A 6,609-nucleotide genomic window follows, 5' to 3' on the forward strand; every position below is an offset into this window, starting at 1 on the left:
AGGGAACATACTTAAAGATCATAAAAGCCATTTATGAAAATCCCACAGCTAATATCATCCTCAATGGGGAAAAACTGAGAGCTTTCTCTCTGAGATCAGGAACACGACAGGGATGTCCACTCTCACTGCTGTTGTGTAACATAGTGTTGAAGGTTCTAGCAACAGCAATAAAACAACAAAAGGAAATCAAAGCCATCAAAATTGGCAAAGGTGAAATTAAGCTTTCACTTTTTTCAGATGACATACTATACATTGAAAACCCGATAGACTCCACCAAAAGTCTGCTAGAACTATTATATGAATTCAGCAAAGTCGCAGGATACAAAACCAATATACAGAAATCAGTTGAATTCTTATACACTAATAATGAAGCAACAGAAAGACAAATAAAGAAACTGATCCCATTCACAATTGCACCAAGAAGCATAAAATACCTAGGAATAAATCTGACCAAAGATGTAAAAGATCTGTATGCTGAAAACTATCAAAAGTGTATGAAGGAAATTGAAGAAGATATAAAGAAATGGAAAAATATTCCATGCTCATGGATTGGAAGAATAAATATTGTTAAAATGTCAATACTACCCAAAGCTATCTACACATTCAATGCAATCCCAATCAAAATTGCACCAGCATTCTTCTCGAAGCTACAACAAGCAATCCTAAAATTTGTATGGAACCACAAAAGGCCCCAAATAGCCAAAGTAATTTTGAAGAAGACCAAAGCAGGAGGCATCACAATCCCACGCTTTATCCTCTACTACAAAGCTGTAATCATCAAGACAGCATGGTATTGGCACAAAAACAGATCAATGGAATTCAGTAGAAACCCCAGAACTAGACCCACAGAAGTATGGCCAACTAATCTTTGACAAAGCAGGAAAGAATATCCAATGGAAAAAAGACAGTCTCTTTAACAAATGGTGCTGGGAGAACTGGACAGCAACATGCAGAAAGATGAAACTAGACCACTTTCTCACACCATTCACAATAATAAACTCAAAATGGATAAAGGACCTAAATGTGAGACAGGAAACCATCAAAACCCTAGAGGAGAAATCAGGGAAAAACCTCTCTGACCTCAGCCAAAGCAATTTCCTACTTGACTCATCTCCAAAGGCAAGGGAATTAAAAGCAAAAATGAACTATTGGGACCTCATCAAGATAAAAGGCGTCTGCACTAGAAAGGAAACAATCAACAAAACTAAAAGGCAACCAATGGAATGAGAAAAGATATTTGCAAATGACATATTGTTCAAAGGGCTAGTATCCAAAATGTATAAAGGGCTCACCAAACTCCACACCCAAAAACAAATAATCCAGTGAAGAAATGGGCAGAAAACATGAATAGTCAGTTCTCTAAATATGACATCCAGATGGCCAACAGGCACATGAAAAGATGCTCAATGTCGCTCCTCATCAGGGAAATGCAAATCAAAACCACACTGAGAAACCACCTCACGCCAGTCAGAGTGGCTAAAATGAACAAAACAGGAGACTATAGATGCTGGAGAGGATGTGGAGAAACGGGAACCCTCTTTCACTGCTGATGGGAATGCACACTGGTGTAACCACTCTGGAAAACAGTGTGGAGGTTCCTCAAAAAATTAAAAATAGACCTACCCTATGACCCAGCCGTAGCACGGCTGGGAATTTACCCAAGGGATACGGAGGTACTGATGCATAGGGGCACTTGTACCCCTATGTTTATAGCAGCACTCTCAACAATAGCCAAATTATGGAAAGAGCCTAAATGTCCATCAACTGATGAATGGATAAAGAAATTGTGGTTTATATACACTATGGAATACTACATGGCAATGAGAAAGAATTAAATATGGCCTTTTGTAGCAACGTTGATGGAACTGGAGAGTGTTACGCTAAGTGAAATAAGTCATACAGAGAAGGACAGATTCCATATGTTTTCACTCCTATGTGGATCCTGACAAACTTAACAGAAGACCATAGGGGAGGGGAAGAAAAAAAATGGTTAGAGAGGGAGGGAGCCAAAACATACGAGACTCCTAAAAACTGAGAACAAACTGAGGGTTGATGGGGGGTGGGAGGGAGGGGTGGGTGGGTGATGGGTATTGAGGGCACCTGTTGGGATGAGCAATGGATGTTGTATGGAAACCAATTTGACAATAAATTTCATTATATAAAAAAAGAAAAGAAATAAATCTTTAAAAAAAATTAAAAGTAAAAATAAAAATAAACCTTAAAAAATAGTGTAAGGATGGAGATAGATACCCACAGGGGCAATGTACCTTATGACATGAGCACGGGAGAAATCTGAGGATTAAATGACTGGCACAATCTTCTGACAAGCTGACTGTCTTGTGAATAAGAATCACATAAGGGCTGGGGCAAAGGGAAACCTGCACCTTCTACCTGGGACACCTCATGGCAAGATGCCTCTATTCTTACTTCTGAAAGAGACAGCAAGCTTCTGGAGTTCCCTGTTTTCCCTTTCCATCCTATCAGTGAATAGAGGCAGCAGTGATTTAAGGGTTGTGGGTTTGTGCTGCAGGCTAGTACTCAAATGTTTGGGACCAGGCTGTGGTGCAGTAGTTTCTGATTTATCTGTTTCTGTGCTCAGTATGTACACAAGAATACTGCCCATGGGTGAACTAATTGCTCTTCAGATTGAAAGAATCTTTAATGGAAAGGGAGGGAGACAAATTGGCTAGCCATAATTTCTTACATTAGCCAGCCAAACACCAAGTACTCACAGGAAGGCAATCTTTCCTTTGGGATATCAGAAACTGATGGCTCTTGGTTAACATAGACCAGAGTCGGAGCTCATTAGTAATGGCTGGGCACTCACTATGTGAGTGATGCCTTCATCTCCCTTGCCTGAGATCCAAGACATAGTTATCAATACTGCCAGGTAATTGGAATTGCTACACACAGGGCCAAAGGTTTTCATTTCAAGTGAGAATGTGATAAAGCTGACAATGAAATGTCTAGCTCCGCATTCCTCTTGTCCCAAAAGTGAGGATAGCTCCCTCCCAATATCTCTGACCCTGACTACACACGAGCATTCTTGCTGGGTCCCTTGAAATGCCCTGGGCTTACACTTGTTAACATAGTACTGAAAGGCAATTTTTGAGGGACCCTGTGGCCCAACCTATCCTAGAGTGCTAAGAACTTGGCCAGATCCCCCAGTTAAAAGTAGAGAAAATGGCTCTGAGACACTGTCCCTTAATGGAAAATATGGACAACTTAGCTTTAAAAACAGTAACAGGATGGAGAAGGAAATACAGAAGGCCATAATTCTTTATTACAGAAGGGAATGGGATATGGCAGTAAATGAAGCAACTAGCAAAATCTCCTGGAAAGATGGTTGTCTCAGGAGTAAGAACAATCTGTGGGCTAGGACAGAAGGAAACCTCCTGTATAGTTCCTTCAGAAAGAGATTGAAAGTTTCTGGCATTAGCTCCCCCCCCCCCATCCTTTGAGGTAGATTCTGTCTTGTTGCTGACCACAAGTATTTGGAAAGTGGCTGTGGTGCATAAGTCATTGAATGGGCTGTTTCTGCACATAGATGGCCCCAAAGAATACTGAAAATGGGTAAACTGCTTTTTAGAATGAAGATATCTGTAGTATCCAGTGGTTGGAGTTCTGCTAACTATTACCATGCCAACTCCAGCCTTTCAAGCATCAAGTTGTCCACCTACTGTCAGCAGTAGGTCAATGGTGTATCAGAAACTGATTGCTTTCAGTTAGCATGGGAGCAGAGTGGGAGCTCTCCACAAATCCCTGGTTTTTCAATGAGTTATTGACAAGCCCACTGTGCCTGGTGGTAACCAAGATATAATTAGAAAAACAGCAAGGATGAGGAACCTGCGTGGCTCAGTCAGTGAAGTGGCCAACTATTGATTTGAGCTCAGATCATGATCTCATGGTCATGAGTACAAGTCCCACATTGGGCTTTGTGCTCACAGTGCAGAGCCTGCTTTGGATCTTCTGTCTCCCTCTTTTTACCCCTACCCTGCTCATGCTTTCTCTCCCTCTCCCTGTTTCTCAAAAATAAATAAATGTTAAAAAACTAAAAAAAGGGAAAACAGCAAGGCAATGAGGATTGTCACATGGTTAGCCAATGTCCTTCATTTCCTATGAGAATGGAAACAAACTGAGAATCAAGTGACTAGTATAAACTACTTGAAGCTGGCTATCTTCAGACTAAGAAGCGCCTCTGCACTGAGGAAAGGGAAAAACACCACTGTTTCAGCCTGCGAGTTCAGTCCAAGAATTCATCTGAAATTCAAATGAGAACAGGATAAAACTGAAAATGTAATGTATAGCTCAGTGTTTCCTTGTTCCAGAAGCAGGACTGGATTTCTCCCAACTCCTATGGGACTGTCTACATCCAAACATTCTGTGCTGGGCACTTTCAAATGCCCTAGGTTTCCTGATGTACACATAGTTCTAAAACGCAAGTGGTGAGAGGGCCCAAGCCCAAAGGATTCCAGACTCGAGAGAACTTGACCAAAATCCTCACTTAAAATGAGAGTGAATTCATCTTAAAATCTGGCTCTGAATGTCTACTAGATTAAATTTAGCTTGAAGAAAAAAGATAAACAATATGCACATGGGTGTACAGAGGCCCAAATTTCATTCCTACAGATGAAAACAGAATAAAGCAAAGAAGGAAGTGGCTAGCATAATCTCAAGATTAAGAAATTCCAATGGTTTGGGGGAAGGGAAACATCCATTGAATACACCTGCTGTCCCTACTGCAAAAAATGTTCATCCAGAACTTTGGCAATATAGGAATTATCCTGTCCTTTGCCTTTTTTCCTGCCCCTTTTCTCAATTATAGATACAACATTTATTCAGTGGTTCAGGGAAACTTGATCTTCTGACTTTCAAGTGTTTGGAACCAGGCCTTGGTGCAGAAGTCCTTGACTGGGCTCTTTCTGCACTGACCCATGTCTCGGAGCAAACTGCCCATCTGGGAGCTTTCAGCTTTTCAGAATGAAGGCAGCTCAATTAGCCAGTTGGGGACACTGTCAGGGTAAACACCACCATGCCACTTGCAGCCTGCCAACCACCACATTTTCAGTAAAAAGAGAGCAATTTTCCCTTGGGGATATTAGAAACTGATTGGTCTTGGTTAGCACAGGAAGTGAGGGGGAGCTTTCCATTAATCCCTGAGTGCTTTTTATGTGAGTGACAACCCCGTTTCTCCTAAGTGTGACTCAAGACCTGTTTAGTAAATTTGCAAGTTGATGGGAATATAATTTAGGAGAGAATGTGATATAACTTAAATGTGGTGCCTAGCTTCTTTTTCCTCTTGCTGCAGGACTGAGACTGTCTCCATCACACTCCCTTGTCCCTGCCTACATGCAAACATTCTGTGCTGTGCTCCTCCAAATGCCCTATGTCTTTTGTGGCCAACACAAGGCTGAAAGGCAAGCCCTGTGTGCCCATTTTGCCCAACTTTTCTCAAAGTTGGGAGAACTTGGCCTGACTCCCCAGTTGACATGAGGGGAAATTGCTCTTACAGTCTGGCCTTGAATCCCCACAGTAAATGCCTAGGTGGGAATAGTGCAAAGGGATGGAAATGGATACATCAATGGACAAAGTTCTTCACTGTAGATGAGGACAACATAAATCCTAGGATGAAATGAGTACCTAAGGTGTTTCTTGCCCCAGAAGTGAGGCCAGCTCCCTCTTGGCTCCTATGGACTTCGCCTATATGGAGAAATTCTGTTCTGTGCACCTTCCAATGCCTTAGGCCTCCCTTTGTCAATATAGTTATGAAAGACCAGTCTCAAAGGACCACATTGCTGAAACTATCTCTGAGTTAGATGAACTCAGTGAGACTGTCCCATTAAAAGCTGAGGAAATCTCTCTTGGATGCTGGCCATGAATGTTTCTCAGGGAAGACCTAGTTTCATAAAAGAGCAAAATGATGGAAATGGATACATAGAGTGCCAAAGTTCTTCATATCCAATGAGAATGGGGTAAATCTGAGAATGAAGTGACTAGCACACTCTTTTGGTAAGCTGGCTGTCTCAGAAATAAAAAACACCTCTTGGCCAGGGCAACATAAACCTCCATTGTCTACCCTGGGGACCAGTTTTGCAAGAATTCTTCACTGGGACTTCAGAAATGGATGAGAACCATATGGCACTGAGTGGACAGACTACTTACCCTGACCTACAGTGGATACAGTCACCAGTGCTTTTAGTGTAATGGGTTTTGATGTTTATATGTTTAGAATCAGGCTCTGTGGAAGTATTCCTTGAATTGGCAATGCACTTACAGCTTCTGGGAGCTAAATGTCCATATGAGAACCATTTGCTTTTCAGTATGAAGTCATCTGAAGCAGCCAGGGGAGGGAGGCCAACTGGGTAACCCTAACTGTGCTTACCCAAAACTGCCAAGCCCCACAAGCTCAGTAACACGTAGTTAATCTTTATTTGTGGATATCAGGAACTTATTTCTCTAGGTTAGCATAGTAACAGAGTAGGAGCTGGCCACCAAAACCGAGACACTTGCTGCGTGAGTGAAACGCCTATCACATTTCAATGTGACTCAAGAAAAACAGCTAGGGGATCAGAATGGACACATGGTGGGTCGAAATTCTTCATTTTAGCA

The sequence above is a fragment of the Acinonyx jubatus genome, chromosome X (assembly GCF_027475565.1).
Source record: "Acinonyx jubatus isolate Ajub_Pintada_27869175 chromosome X, VMU_Ajub_asm_v1.0, whole genome shotgun sequence".
Taxonomy (NCBI): domain Eukaryota; kingdom Metazoa; phylum Chordata; class Mammalia; order Carnivora; family Felidae; genus Acinonyx; species Acinonyx jubatus.